At 37.8% G+C, this 15,615-nt stretch overlaps 1 protein-coding gene across 1 annotated transcript in view; it reads right to left on the bottom strand.

Annotated features, from left to right (window-relative positions):
* KMT2E (lysine methyltransferase 2E (inactive)) overlaps window positions 1-15,596 on the bottom strand; it is a 121,506-nt gene extending 105,910 nt beyond the window's left edge. Inside the window, exons 1-3 of the mRNA XM_065421947.1 lie at window positions 15,281-15,596; window positions 14,631-14,707; window positions 8,230-8,517 (exon numbers count right to left, since the gene is read on the bottom strand). The gene's annotated coding sequence lies outside the window, so the exon portion shown is untranslated. The remainder of the gene's footprint in view (window positions 1-8,229; window positions 8,518-14,630; window positions 14,708-15,280) is intronic.
* Window positions 15,597-15,615: the final 19 nt, after the last annotated feature.

The following is a 15,615-nucleotide window of genomic DNA, read 5'->3' as shown; positions in this document are numbered from 1 at the left end:
TTTTGGCTCCCGAGAACAGCGTTATATCAGAGTAGAGGTGTATTATGCATGGGGTTTGAAAAGTAGTCAAGGAGAACCTGCTATACTGGTGAGATTGCAACCTGTGAGGTTTCCAATTCACCTCTGTAGGATGTACCAGTACAAGTAGTGTAAAAACTTGCTCAAGTTAGTGCACTCTATATGTTGCAATACCTGGACTCTCATTTGTATATGAGAATATAAGGCTTTTTAGAGATGACTGTGACAGGTGTTGGTAGTACCAGTGATTTATTTTATTTTTTTGCCTAGTTTATGGAGACCTTAAAAGGAAGTAAACAGCACAATCACCTCAAACACAAACAAGACTATAACTGAAAAAATTAACGAAGTCTGTTTTTACATTTTACTTAGTGCATTTAACAGCACTTTGTATAGGCCATTTCACTGTTTCCCCCCGACAAAGTCATACTTCAGAGGGGGACTCAATACCTCAAACTATTATTCTTTGTTAAAAAAAGTTGATTAAAGTTGATGTTCTTCTACTGTACAATGAGGTATTTCCTATTTATTTATAGATGACGTAAGGCACTCAACTCTAAATAAGAGTTTCCACAGAAGGAAGTTGAACTAATTTAACTATATCAGTTTCTAAATTACTACAATTTTCTCATGTAAGCAAGACCTTAAAAATAGGAATGTTAAGTCTTCTCCTTCCATGTTTTTGTTGGAGGACTCTGAATGACATAGATATACACTAGGAACTTTTTCAACTCTCTCTTTTCATAGATTTTAAGGCCAGAAGGGACTACTAGATGATCCAACCTGACTTCTCATACAACATAGGCCATCAAATTTCAACCATTTACTCCCATGTTGAGCCCAATAACTTGTGTCTGACTAAACCATATCTTCCAGAAAGACATCCAGTCTTGATCTGAAGGCTTCAAGAGATGGAGAAAGCACCACCTTCCCTTAGTAGTTTGTTCCATTAGTTAATCACCTTCACTCTTAAAAAAAAGTGCCATTTCAATTTGCCCAGTTTTAACTTCCAGCTATTGATTCTTCTAGTACTTAAAGGGGCTGGAATACTTAGTCCTTAAAAAGGGGTTTTGCACCATGTGTATTAAATAGAAGTTCACAGCTTTAAATAGCCTGAATAAAATTCATGTTTCACATCTTTAGCATATCATAAAATTAGTACTTCTGTATCCAACCATAGTTTTCAAAAATAGTTTGCAAGACCTGAATATCTAATGTAAAAACGAAGCAGAAACAGAAAAGCTTTCAAACCTTCTGCTTATTCATACATCATAAAAAAGAGGGGGAAAGCCAAATTATTTTCTCCTTTGCAGGTCATTGTAAATAGCAAGTTGGTAGCACTTTCATTTGTCATGTAGAAGACTGGACTTCCAACACTGGGCTTCTAAAACTCAGAGCTAGTAAAGACTTGAGTTGCAGAACAACGTGGTTAGCCTTGGGCTGGAAGAAACTGCATTCTTGGCAAACTTAACTGAAATCACATGTAACTGCTACCAGACTGTTTGTAAATCACCACAAATAGATACTGTGATTATGTAACCCATGTCCAAAAATACTGAGGATATTTTGCCACAATAATAATAAAAAAAAAAATCTATGACTTGCACCTGCTATGTTCCAAATGGTGGAAACTACATGTAATAAAAAAAGGTCACATTAAAAGGTTCTAAAAGGTTGTGACCAGATGCTTAACATAATTAATATTAACAACAAGGGGAAAGGAACACACAACATAATATAGCAAGAGCAGGCTAGACAACATTTAGATAAGTTAGATGTATACAAGTCAGCAGGAACTGACAAAAATTCACCGTTGGGTACTTAAGGAACTGGCCGAAGCAATCTTGGAACTATTAGCGATTATCTTCGAGAACTCATGGAGGACCAGACTGGAGATGGGCAAACTTAGCATCAGTCCTTAAAAAGGAGACCAAAAAGGACCTGGGGAACCACAGACCTGTCAGCCTAACTTTGATTCCTGGAAAAATACTGGAACAAAAAATACTTATCAACCAATCAATTTGTAAGCCCCTAAAGAATACCAGAGTGATAAGTAATAGCCAACATGGATGTGTCAACAACAAATCACGCCAACCCAACCTTATTTCTTCTTTGATAGGGTTTCTAGTCTAGTGGATGGAGAGGGAATCAGTAGACGTGATATATCTTGATTTCAGTAAGGCTTTTAACACAACCCCACATGACATGCTCAGAAACAAAGTAGGGAAATGTCGCCCAGCTGAAATTATTATAACGTGCGTGCATAAGTGGTTGAAAAGCCATACTCAAAGAGTTATAATCAATGGTTTGCTGTTAAACTGGAGAGATGTATCTAGGGAGTCCTGCAGGGTCTATCCTGGGTCTGGTACTATTCAATAGTTTCATTAATCACCTGGAGAACACAGTGGAGATCATGCTTATAAAATCTGTGCATGACACCAAGCTGGGAGGGGTTGCCAGTACCTTGGAGGACAGGTTTAGAATTCAAAACAACCTTGACCAATTGAAAACTGGTCAGAAATCAACAAGACGAAATTCAATAAAGAGAAGTGCAAAGCACTACATTTAGGAAGGAAAAAAATCAAAAGCATAACTACAAACAGGGGAATGACTGGCTAGGTGATAGTACTGCTGAAAAGGATCTGGGGGTTATAGTGGATCAAAAATTGAAAACAATCCAACAATCTGATGTAGCTGTGAAAAAGGCTAATATTCTGGGGTGTATTAACAGCAGTGTGGCATGGAAGACACAGGAGGTAACCGTCCCATCTACTCAGCACTAGTGAGTTGTCACCTGGAGTAATATATCAAGTTTTGGACACCATACTTTAAGAACAATGTAGACAAACTGGAGAGAATCCACAGGAGAGCAATAAAAATGATAAAAGGGTTAGAAAACCTGACCTATGAGGAAAAGCTAAAAAAACAGGGTATGTTTAGTCTTAAGGAAAAAAGACTGAGGGAGGTAAGGGGGAACCTGATAACAGACTTCAAATATAGTAAGGACTGTTATAAAGATGATGGTGAGCAAACTGTTCTCCAGGTCCCTTGAAAGTAAGAGAGGAAGTAATGGGGTTAGTCTGCAGTAAGGGAGATTTAGGTTAGCTATTAGGAAAAAATAACTATAAGGATAGTTAAGTACTGGAGTAGGCTTCCAAGGGAGGTTGTGGAATCCCCATCACTGGAGGTTTTTAAGAATAGGCTAGACCAGGGGGCTCAAAGTCCCGGCCTGTGGACCATTTGCGGCCCGAGAATCTCCCCACTGCGGCCCACGGAGGAGAGACCCATGCAGCCACACTGCCAGCTCTGTCTGCTACAGGCACCGCCCCCCGCAGCTCCCATTGGCTGGGGGAGAGAGACAGAGATACCATCACTAGTCACCGGGCAGAGTCAGCCAGGGAGGCAGCATCACTTTTTCCTACAATTAATATAAACAAGTCAAAATACCAAACACAACTATCAGATGCACACCTTGCTGCAATCCTGAAGGTTTCAACTGCTCAGTCACTGAGGCCAAACATCAGCAAACTGACAAAACTGAAGCATTGCCAGGTGTCTGGCAAACACTAAAAACTCTCTGGCAGGCAAAGAATTGTATAAAGTTGTATGACAGTTTTATTATTTCTAAGAAATTCAAAATAAAAAACACAATATAAACATTTTCCTTTCTGAACACCATCTTCAGTGACATTATTGGCCCGCTGGGAGGATTTGAGGACTGGCCCTGGCCCTAAGGTAAATTGAGTTTGAGACCCCTGGGTTAGACTAACACTTTTCCAGGATGGTCTAGGTATATACTTGGCCCTATTTCAGTGTGCAGGGATGGACTGGATGAACTCTCAAAGTCCCTTTCAGCCCCATATTTCTATAATTCTATAACTGATAAATCCACAGCTTGAGGAATAAAATCTAACTTGCATCCAACAAGCAAACGAAGCGGATAGCAAGATAGGCAAGAGCCTCTAATTTTGATAGAGCCTATCATCAATAATAATAACAAACACACACACAAAAAACCCACTTTCTCCAAATAAAAGTGACTATAAAATACAGCAAAAAGAGGACCATTACATTTTAAGTGTTTTAAAACTTGGGGTCCAGTCATATTAAGACTGTCTGCAGTTTCCATTGTATATGTAGAGGGAATCACAATACACTATCACTGGAAGGTATTCCCTGAGCAACACAGAGTGAAAGTCTGGGGGGAGGGGGAAAAGTCATATTTCTAATTGCAGATTTGAGAAAGGGAAGGAAAAAGGTGTGGGCTGCAAGTAGAAAATTCAGTAGTTCTTATACAGAAGCAACAATGCAATTTTGCTTCCCTAATTTAAGTCCTGGCATCAATACCATCTGAACAGGAATTTGCTGATACACAAACCAGGTTACCATCCTTACTCCACATGTCTGACCAGCACCTTTACAGAGAAAGGAGCATACCATCCAAAAAATTTCAGTAGTTGAAAAAATAAATAGGGAAAATTGAAGGGACCCCTCCTTTCTCAGCTCCAGCTACCTCTTTCAACTATCTTTCCTCATAGGTGCAAAGGCTAGACAGCAGTTTCTATAAGCATTTTATAACAAAAATATTTTATAAAATAAGATTTAATGTGCTTACTATAATTAATCTACTCATACTTGGTAGGCTGAGTAGACATTTTAAGTCTTTCCAGCTGAGAATAATATTCTCTCCTAAAATTTTGTTATGCTACATTATGCGTTTTGTGATCACTATGGAGAAGCAAACTGTTTACGGAATGTTTGAATGTTATACTTCTTCCTCTATACATGTGCTCAGAAGAAATTAACATGTACAACTGAAACCATGGGTAAAACTACTGCCAAAGTTATGTTAATTTTAGGGTAACTAGAGTGGTAATTTCCTGGAGGTAGTCTATTTGTATAATTGTCAAGGAGCACAAACAAAAAAGGACATGCACTCATTTTTAGGGAATGCGAACAAATCAAAAGAAATAAGGTGAATTTCACTGGAAGAGATGTGTATTTCTTTCCACGTTATCCAGTCCCTACTCCCACTCCTGAGCATGGACAAACAGGCTTCCAAGGCAGAAAGTTACTCCCCCCCAAATTTATTTATAATTATTTTCAATAGGTTGGTATGAAATTTAGCAAAAAAGAAATCCATTCTATACTACATGTTAGTGCTGGTGCTCAGAGTAACACGACTTAGCCAAAAGCCACAAATCATTACAAAAAGACTGAAAAAAGAGCCAACCGTGCCTTATACTAAAATATGAAAGTGAGGAGAGGGAGCAGGGCACCTACACAAAGGGGAAAGAAACCATACTTTAAGCACAAATATTTAAAAAATCTCTCTTTGGGTAAACTTTTTAAACATACAAGAACATAGATAACGTGAACAAACATTTTCCTATTTTTCCTCCACATTAAGCATTTTAATAAATAGTTTCATATCCATTAGCAAAAACAATTTTTATCATGGCCTCCTTCAAAGCCATAGTAGTGGCAGCACCATCATATTATAAACTCTCATTCCTGAACTTTAAAATATGTTGTTAAATATTTAAAAAAAAAGCATATGCTAAAGGAAAAACTTCATTAGAAGCAATTTTAGGTTTGGCTACCCTACAGCATTTATCATTGTTCAGAATACAGTATTAGGAAAACGTTTTCCAGAAACACAAATCTGGTTATTTGGAATATTAATATAGAGATTAGATCACGTGTAGAATATTCCAATGATATGTAGAACAATTAAGTGAGGTACTCTGAATGAATATTTATGTTGGATGTTACTAAAGTAGTACACTACCTTTGGCCAGATCTTGAAGGAAGCTCTCCTCCTTCAAAATGGTAAGGATTTTGTTAAGAGTTTAGAAGGGGAAATTCAACTCCCAGGTGCTACAATATCCTTTACCATAGCGAAGTCCAAGTATTGCTAACTTAGGAACTACCACTAGTCCAGATTTAGACCCCAACTGGCTCTCTTGGGTAGCCCTCAATGCTAAGCTAAGAAACTGACTAGCACCCATCATTCCAAATTTCTGAGGCTAAGAAGAACAAAGGATGAATAAAAAAGGAAGGAGGAGGAAGAGAAAATAAGGGACAGAAGGAGGAGAAAGATAAAGGAGCCAGGACACCTCCGAATGAGGAATTTCACAGAGGAAAAACAAAACTAAACCAAAAAACCCTCCATCACCTCCAAACCCCTCCACATGCAGTAGAATAAATAAAAATTATGTTCATATTAGCAAAGTCAAACTGCCCCAGAAAAAAGCTGCTCTTCTTGGTTTCCCCATTAACTGAGTCCCTATATTCAGAAACTACTTCACCACTGTTTACATGGAGGTTCGAAGATGCAAGAGCAACATTATCAGTAGGTTGTAATATTAACAATACAAAACTCCACACTTGAGATGGGTTTCCATCAGGCTTGGAAAAACCACTGATCCACTAGCAGCTGGCAATAAGAAGTTTGGAAAGGAGGACCAGCAAGCTACAATTTCAATGGCACCTTCAGAGAATTCAAGACTCTTTTGCAAGGAAAACTAACAGTAAGGTCTCCATCGCTCAAATGTCCAATCTGAAGCTGGTCTCTGAAGCTCTCAAAGAGCTCATTACGTAGATTATGCCAACCCAAGTAGTTGAGATAAGAAAGACTCCTGTATTAGTACCATCCACGAGTCATTTGTCTATTAACTTAAGTCCTGACACAAAAGGAAGCTACTCTCCACTGGGCCTCACCCTCCTGGTGAAGAGATGGAGAGTGCTCCAGAGGCCCCACTGGCTTCCTTCTAGAGGGGATCGGAGTGGTAGAAGGTGATCAGTGTCCCCCTTTTCCCAGATACTTCTGCAAGTCCCCTAGAGAGCCTTCTGGGCTTCCCCTTTTCTCTCCCCCTTCCCCCTTTTTTTCCTTCTATCTGAGTGGAAGTGAGAGAGCATGGAGGCTAGGAAGAGAAAAGATACAAGAGGAAGAGAGTGAAGAATGGTAGCGAGGAGATAAAAATCAATGTGGATTTTGGAATTAATGTGAGTTAAATGAGAGGGAATCAATTAATAAAAGGGTAAACAGATTGAGGAATGAGACAGAGCTCTGACAGTCGCTTATTCTACATAAACAAAAAAAAGGGGGGGGAGACGGGGGGAGACAGGGAACATGATGCTCGAATACCTAGTCTCCAGCTGTAACTACTAAGGCCACACAAAATGGGAAGAAAATAATTTGTTGCCTGTCTTGAGGGAGGAGAAAAATGCTACTCAGAGGAGGGCCTATCTATATCCATGTCACACCAGACATTTGGAAAGAGTCAAGAACAAGAAGGTAAAATGGGGGGAACGAGCATGGTAGAAAAGTTTATTCTTTTGGCATGGGCATTGCAAAATTTTGTTATTAGTTGACAAGAAGTACTGGTTGGTTTGTATTAAAGTGTCTGTCACCTCATTCACAATAATTCTGTATCATAACTATTACTGTTACATGCAAAATTGATTTAGGAAAACAAGTTCTGTTCTACTGTGTCACTCCTTTACTAATTCTGTTAGCTTGGTGTGTCCTATGAGATCTTACCTAAAATATTCTTCCTACCAGTTGCTTCCTTCCAAACATATGATCTGACATACTCATTGAGTAGTAGATTACAGTGGGATATTTTAAAGATGTTCATGAAACGATTCTCTACAAAAGTGTACTACAGAGTCAAAACTTCCATAGATCTCAACGTTCATTAGCATACAACACCGTCAAAATTCACAAAGAGCATTTCAAATAAGTAGAGTATTTCTGCATTTATGTGTAATCAATATTCAATAAGCATGCTCAATAGGTTACATCTCATCTAGTGGGGTGGCCAGGTATGGATTTATTTCTTTGATGTGTGACAGTTTACTTATTACTGGTTCATCCACTGAAAAGTCTTGATTATAACAAATCTTTCAAGAAACATTCTGAATCTCTGTTCTGAATGCAATATTTAAGTCAGGGGTGGGGGTTTTTTTGCATTTTTCTATTATAGGCAGAAGAAAGTAATAAACTTTAAACATGTATTTCCTATAACTGTGACAAAGGCATACCAAATGTTTTACTGCGTTCACCAGATACTATCACAACTATCAGTTGATAAACAGCATAGAAAAAAAACACTCTGGTATTGGGAGATTCTGGTGCAGTTTTTGTTCCACTTGGTATTTGTAATACAAAGAGGATAAATTATTTAATTTGAGTCAAAGACTGACCTTTCAGCTAAACTCTTCTATTTTATTCTAAATTTTTTCACTGATGTAGGATTCCCACACATGTAGTTTTCCCCTACTTCCATATGTTGCATTTGGTCTGAATGGATGCTGGATTAGAGCTTCCACTTGTGTCTTGGGCAAACCTGCAGGATTTGGAAGAAGGTCTGATCTCCTTATGCTTCAGTCTGGGAATCCAAACCCAGGAAGACTGGAAGTTTTAATCCTTCACATAAATAGGAATTTTAAATTTCTTCTCAGTGTTGGGAGTTTCCTCTCTATATTGAGCAACTACATCAAATACAAAAAATACTGTTTTACCACAAGCCCAGATTTCTTGGTTATAATATAAATTATACATATTCCTACATATTTTAATCCCAAGTGTTCTTTCAGTTATGTTCAAGAAAGTCACAGCACACAGAATGTAAGCATTTTCAATACCCTTCAAACTACAGTTCCCATTTTCAAGACATTGCACTGATCACTAACATTTTCAGTTGCAATGTCCATCCAAAACTAAATTACTCAATTTGCAACTATGTTACATTTAGGGATTCTAGTTTCTATTTATTTTGGTAGCTTGGTGCTTTCTCTTCTTAGAGAAGAAAAAAAGATTTTTATAGGGTTGTTTTTTGTTTTTTTTTAAATTGTGACAGCTTAATTCTGAGCTGGCATCTGTTGTATCATTAGCCCACGATGGTTTTAACATTCATTTCCAAATGACACAGGTAGGAGTTGCGACTTTTGACCACTCAGTATCTTTGCTGGATGCAAACACATAAACATGCAGAAAACTTCCTAAGCAGCTGTTGTGCGCGACTTGGAGTGAATGAGAGCAAACAGCAGGGACAGGAAGTGAATGACTTAAAAAAATCCCTTGAGGAAACTTTTTTTTTTTTAAATCTGCATAATTATTAAAATGTTAGAAGTGGGGTTTTATCAGTTGCTTAAAGTTTATACTGAAAATTGACACACACACCCCAGATAACTAAATGTTCTGCTATTAAAGATGGAACTCTGCCCTAACATATATTGAAATTACTGGTTTCAGAGTAGCAGCCCTGTTAGTCTGTATCCGCAAAAAGAACAGGAGTACTTGTGGCACCTTAGAGACTAACAAATTTATTAGAGCATAAGCTTTCGTGGGCTACAGCCCACTTCTTCGGATGCATATAGAGTGAAACATATATTGAGGAGATATATATACACATACAGAGAGCACGAAAAGGTGGGAGTTGTCTTACCAACTCTGAGAGGCCAATTAAGTAAGAGAAAAAAAACTTTTGAAGTGATAATCAAGATATCAAACTGTCTGTACTGAGCTATCTTGATTATCACTTCAAAAGTTTTTTTTCTCTTACTTAATTGGCCTCTCAGAGTTGGTAAGACAACTCCCACCTTTTCGTGCTCTCTGTATGTGTATATATATCTCCTCAATATATGTTCCATTCTATGCATCCAAAGAAGAGGGCTGTAGCCCACGAAAGCTTATGCTCTAATAAATTTGTTAGTCTCTAAGGTGCCACAAGTACTCTTGTTCTTTTTATTGAAATTACTGTACTTTTAAGTCAAAAGTTGATTATAAGAATTTTCAGATTTCTTATACATTCAACAGTCTCATTCTAAAACTGTATTCTGAGAAAACAGATAGCCATGATAAAAAAAAAAAAATTGTGATCCCACTTCATTTTCCCCCAAAATACTGAAATACGTGAAAAACCTCATAACACTTCTCTACCGTAAGTCCTCTGGATCCTCAACTTCAAAATAAATATATCTACAGTGAAAAGTATTTTCACAGCATTTAAAGAGTCTCTCAAACCAACTGTTAAGACATGATCAGCTGTCTAGGCATAGAATATCAGTTGCCTGATGTAACAGCCAGATGGCTCTAAACATTCCCCTATTATAACCACACCTCTAGTTGAGGAGTAATCTTCCACTGGCTTGTTAACTTTCATTATGTCTTGACTAAATTGTCAATTATATCCAGCATAATATTTCTAAAACTTGTTAAGTTAGAAAAATTTAAGGAAAAAAAAAATCAATATTATGTTGGAACACCTTACAAACTTAAGCTATTTAAAATACTCAGAGTCCTTTGAATAGAGGGATCCAAGGCATTGATATTTTGTCAGTGAGGCTTAATTAAAGGAAGTGAAACAGTAAAGTAACCAGGTATCTGACAAATAATAAGTTTGCAGTTTATTCTACTAAATGATGTCTCTACTTAAGGCTCACAGTGATCATAAAGATGAACTTTTACTATTATATAATAATATAATGTTAAGGGACAGTTTTATAAATTTATCTAAGTAATTGTCTACCAGCACAACAATCTTTATGAAATTTGAAAGAGAAAAATCTCAGTGATCTCACAAATTTCTAGTGGCTAATATATGAAAGCCCAGCAGCATATATATATGTTTTTTAGAAATTGTTGCTATACTCCATTTTAACAAGACTACGAAGACAGTATTAGTAGAGTTTCATCTTGGGAAATTACAGCAAAATTACAATTTCTTCCTTTGTAGCGTGAAGGGGATCCAAAATTTTGTGCAAGAGACAATCAGATGTTATTTTAGGAAGCAGGATTAACTTTTGTTTAAATTTTTAGTTTGTGGCTGATAAGAATAGAAACAAAATAATACATAAATAATTGTACTTAGAGAGAAACCTGCTTTTCAATAAAGTTAAAGTTTATGTTTTCCATAGTTTGAAAGCTAAAATACAGATTCTCAAGAGATGTATTCAGAATTCAACTGAAGTCCACATAGGTAGGGCATCCCTATAAAACTGAAGCTATACTTTCCATCTTACTATCAGTTCTCACTTACTGTATCTGTATCGTGGTTTGTTTAAATGCACTACCTGTTCCCGGGTCACAGTCCCACAGAATTTGCTTTTGAGAGATTTATAAACAAATGTAAATAAATGTGTTGATGTCACAAATATCAGGAACCAATTTAATAACAAACTGATTTCCCCACACCCTGTCCAAAGGTCTATGCGAGTGGTGGGCAACCTGCAGTCCGTCACGGTAATCCGCTGGCGGGCCGCAAGACAGTTTGTTTACGTTGACCGTCCGCAGGACGACTGGCCGCAGCGCCCTGTGGCCCACATCGCTTCCCGCAGCTCCCATTGGCCGGGAATGGTGAACCGCAGCCACTGGGAGCTGCGGGCGGCTATGCCTGCGGAAGGTCAATGTAAACAAACTGTCTCGCGGCCTGCCAGGGGATTACCCTAACCAGCTGTGGGCCGCAGGTTGCCCACCATTGCTTTATGCTCTTCAATTAATCCTACTGAAATCATATTAGACAAAGTTAAGCATGTGCTTAAATCCTTGGGGAATGGGGCGCTAAGGATAATCTTGCAGACCTTTTAAGGAATCTAACATTTTGAAATCAATTTCTATATTCTTGCTGTTTCTCAAAGTCCCAACTAAAAACAATGTACCTTTAAATAAAAAAAATTGCCAGTAAGATTCCAATGAAAGTTTAGTTTAACAAATAAGAGGATCTCAAAGTACTTAATAAATATCAGTCTTCAACAAAATATTAAACCAATTATACACACAAGAAAACTGAACCACAGAAATCTAATCCAGAGAAATAATCTGAGTCCTAGTACTGTCATGCAAATATGCTAAAAAGTATTTACCATCCCCAATATTTTTCTCTGATATCCTAAGGTATTTCCCAGATCACTAAAGTCATTCCAAACGCAGATGATCAAAAAAGATATAGATGGCCTTAGTACATGGAGTCCAGATTGCTGGCGGACTACTCATATATTAAGTCTGACATTTGGAAATATATTGGTACATATGGAACTTAAAACAGAGTGTCAGAAATTTTGAAATTTCAAACCAAGTCTCAAGGACAGTTTGGGGTTTTTTTTTGTAATAATCTATTTTTTAAATTTCAAATTTGCTGTATTTAATTTATTTATAGATTTTACTGTGGTATTCATCCTCATAATATCCAAGCGCCTCAAAAACATTAATGAATTTAGCCTTAAAACACCCTTGTGAGGTAAACTATTACTATCCCCATTTTACAGATGGAGAAACAGAGAGAGGTAAAGTAATCACACAAGGTCACCAAGAAAGACCTTCTGATTCCCAAGGAAGTCTAGTGGTAAAGACGTTACTTAGACTACTGACGCTTTTCAGATCACCTTTAAGGTATAGGATATTGTTTGTTTTAAACCAAGTGTTGCAGAATATACCTCAGATTCTGCTTATGTGACCCTAGTCATATTGAAAACTAGCACCTAAAGGGGCAAGATATACCCCTTTGCTTCTTGATATTTGCACACAAATCCTATTAGCATTAGAAACTTAGACAACAGAATCGAAAATAGAAACCTATGGAAATTATCAGAATTCTAATCAAGAAAACCCCATAAGTTTACCACAGACCCTTTAGCCATCCCCAAATTATTAAAAATATATAATTGAGTGACATAATATATGGATTTAAATTTAAAAATTCATATTATAGCAATATGTTGGTCGAGTAATGCATGCCCTGTCCTATTAATGCACTACTTGTGTGGTTGAAGTCACTCAAGCCTTTGGCCTCACCACACACAAGGTATGCCTTGAGGGGCTGTTAATGCATACCTTCAAAGTCTTATTGCTTAGCTGATACAGATATAAAGAACAAATTATCTATTCTTCCATAGCAGTGCAAGGTAATATTTGTAAAGTTAAAATTATTCAGGCACTGAAAAATGGTTTGCTACTGGAATAGTATTTCACATTTGGCTCTTAAAATCCAGAAGGTTCCAATAATATACTAAAATGGGAACTTGCATCTCATTAAAGTAGGGACAGCAGGAGTTTGAATTTACAAATTTCTATTTACCTTTTGTAATTTTAGTTTAACATACTAAAACATGACAAGTTTCCTGAGATTTGTGGCTCTCAATTGCATTCAATATATCAACTACTAAAAGAATGCTTTATTGCTTCTCCATCCCACACAGCCTCACACCATCTTCTTTATGATGATACTAAAAGGTTCATATGTCATTTGGGACAGGAAGAAAGAAAGACTAAGTACTGTAGTTTCACTTAAACGTTTATGTACATTATCAGACAGTTTTTACACTTTACAATATATATTTAATGACTTAACAAAAAAAAGATTCTCATGCTGAAAAATTACACATGGGCAAGAAAGCTTTATACCTGAAGAAGCAAAGTAACAGGTTTTAATTTTGTCTGGATATTTCCTTAAACAGTAACATCAAAACATTAAACTAGTATTCCCAAACTATTCATGTTAGATTAACACTAACATCTCCAGTAAAGAAAGTATTTTGTCAAAGATTAACCTGACAGTCACAAAGGCAATGACTATCTAAGAATTTAGTTAGGATTGTTTGAATCTTTTGTCTCTCTCTTTTTTTTTTTATAAGTATTATTGGTCCTTGTGTTAGTAACAGATGTATTGTGAAACATATCTAGGTTAACTAGCATAGACATAGGAATTATTCCAAAACATTATTAAAACAAAAGTGAAGAGATTAATATGACATGCATATCACATCACACAAAGATACAAACACCCCCCCCAAGAAGCTACTTGAGTCTATCGTCTCCCCCACCCCCACCGGTAAGAGTGGTCTCGTTCATTTGCCTTTCACACACATAACCAATAAAATTAATCAGCTGGGATACAGCATTTTATTCATAGTAAAGTCAAGACATGTTTTGTACATGATTTGAAGAAAACAGCCTTTTCATTTAAACATAACAAGCCAGTAATGTGCTGCAGACAAACGCACTGCATGGGGTGTGGAGGACCCGAGCTGATTAGATTACCACAACATCAGCCTGGGGCCGCCATTTTTAGAATCTCTAAAGGACAAAAGAGGGAAATTACAATTTTTACTCCACATTTACCATAAGTAACTTTAAAAGTACAATGTTTATGGTCAAGCATTTACGTATCCTAACTATGGTCATAGCCATCTCTTTCAGTTCACTGAGGTAGGTCTCAAAAAACAAAAAAGCCTTTTCGTTACTAATCCCTTTAGGATGATGTAAATAAACTAAGGCTAAACATTCTTAAGTTCCGACTTTAATCAAATGTAGTGTATACAATTTTAGGGACCTCGGGACTTTTAGCTACCGCCCATTCCTAAATGACTGAACATAGGGGAATAGAGGACCTTTATAATCGGACTACATTATATTTCTTCTCCCCTATTTAGTACTACACAGTGGACCGTTTGTTTCTCCTCCCCTACGTCTGCAGCAGTAGGGTCTACTCCACTAATGCCTTTCCATAAAAAAAAAAAAAAAAGATTTAGATGTGCCACACAAGGAAATACAAATGCTAGATATAAAAACTAAAACAGGGCGGCAAAGATGAGTATTTTAAATATACCTTAGGCTCCATACCGTCTCTACAAAGGGGGTGGGGAGAATCATCCCCTTTTAAATTGACACAGAAACTCTTTAGAACTGTTTTCCGTTTGTCCAGGTTACACCACAGAAGAGATGTTAAAAGGGAGGGAGGGAGAGAGGGAGGTGGGGGTGTGGAAAGGAGAGAGATTAGGCCTATAACGAGCCATTTTAGTATCACAAAACAAAAATATACAAGATAAGGGAGACTATTTTCTAAGCTTCATGCATACAACCCAATACGCAGTCATACTATTACACATCCCTGCTCTTAGCCTCTGGGTCTACAGAAATTTATGTTGTAGGTCACATAATATCCCCTCTTGGGTTTGTTTGGTTTTAATCATAATGCATAAAACCGGCATAACTGCCAAAAAAAATCCCCTCGGCGCCTCCAGTCACAGTAACCCGCCATATTCACAAGATATAACGACTCCCTTTCATTTTCAAACCAACCCATACAACGTGAAACACAATCCAAAGCAATTTATACAGAATCATGCACGGTTTAGAGGGGAGGGGACCTCACACCCCACCCCTCCCAGATGTAAAGGGATGCCTCCCTAACGTTTTAACCCTTACTAGAACCTCCTTCCCCCTCGGCAGGAATGATAATCATAACAGGAGACTCACCTGTAATGATCACAGGCCAGGCAGCAGCTCCCCCTTAGCTGAGCCCCTTTCCTATCCCAACCAAAACAATGCAACGGCCCCACTGCGGATGTCCCTAGCCTGGGCAGGACGCAGCCCTCAGCTGACTCTGGTAAAGAGGAGTGAGCAGAGGGGTCCCCCAGACCGGCTCGGCACTCAGAACCCTGCAGGGACCAGCTGGGAAGCGCCTTTGCCTTGAGACCTGTGTACAAACCCCGCTGCCACTGCTGCTCCCGTCTCCCTCCTCTCAGACTCCTACGCTCCCTCTATGTCACTGCCTCTCTCTGGGAAAATGGCGTCCTCCGCTCTCCCCTCCC

The sequence above is a fragment of the Emys orbicularis genome, chromosome 1, assembly GCF_028017835.1.
Source record: "Emys orbicularis isolate rEmyOrb1 chromosome 1, rEmyOrb1.hap1, whole genome shotgun sequence".
Taxonomy (NCBI): domain Eukaryota; kingdom Metazoa; phylum Chordata; order Testudines; family Emydidae; genus Emys; species Emys orbicularis.
This window is presented reverse-complemented; position numbering and strand designations above follow the sequence as displayed.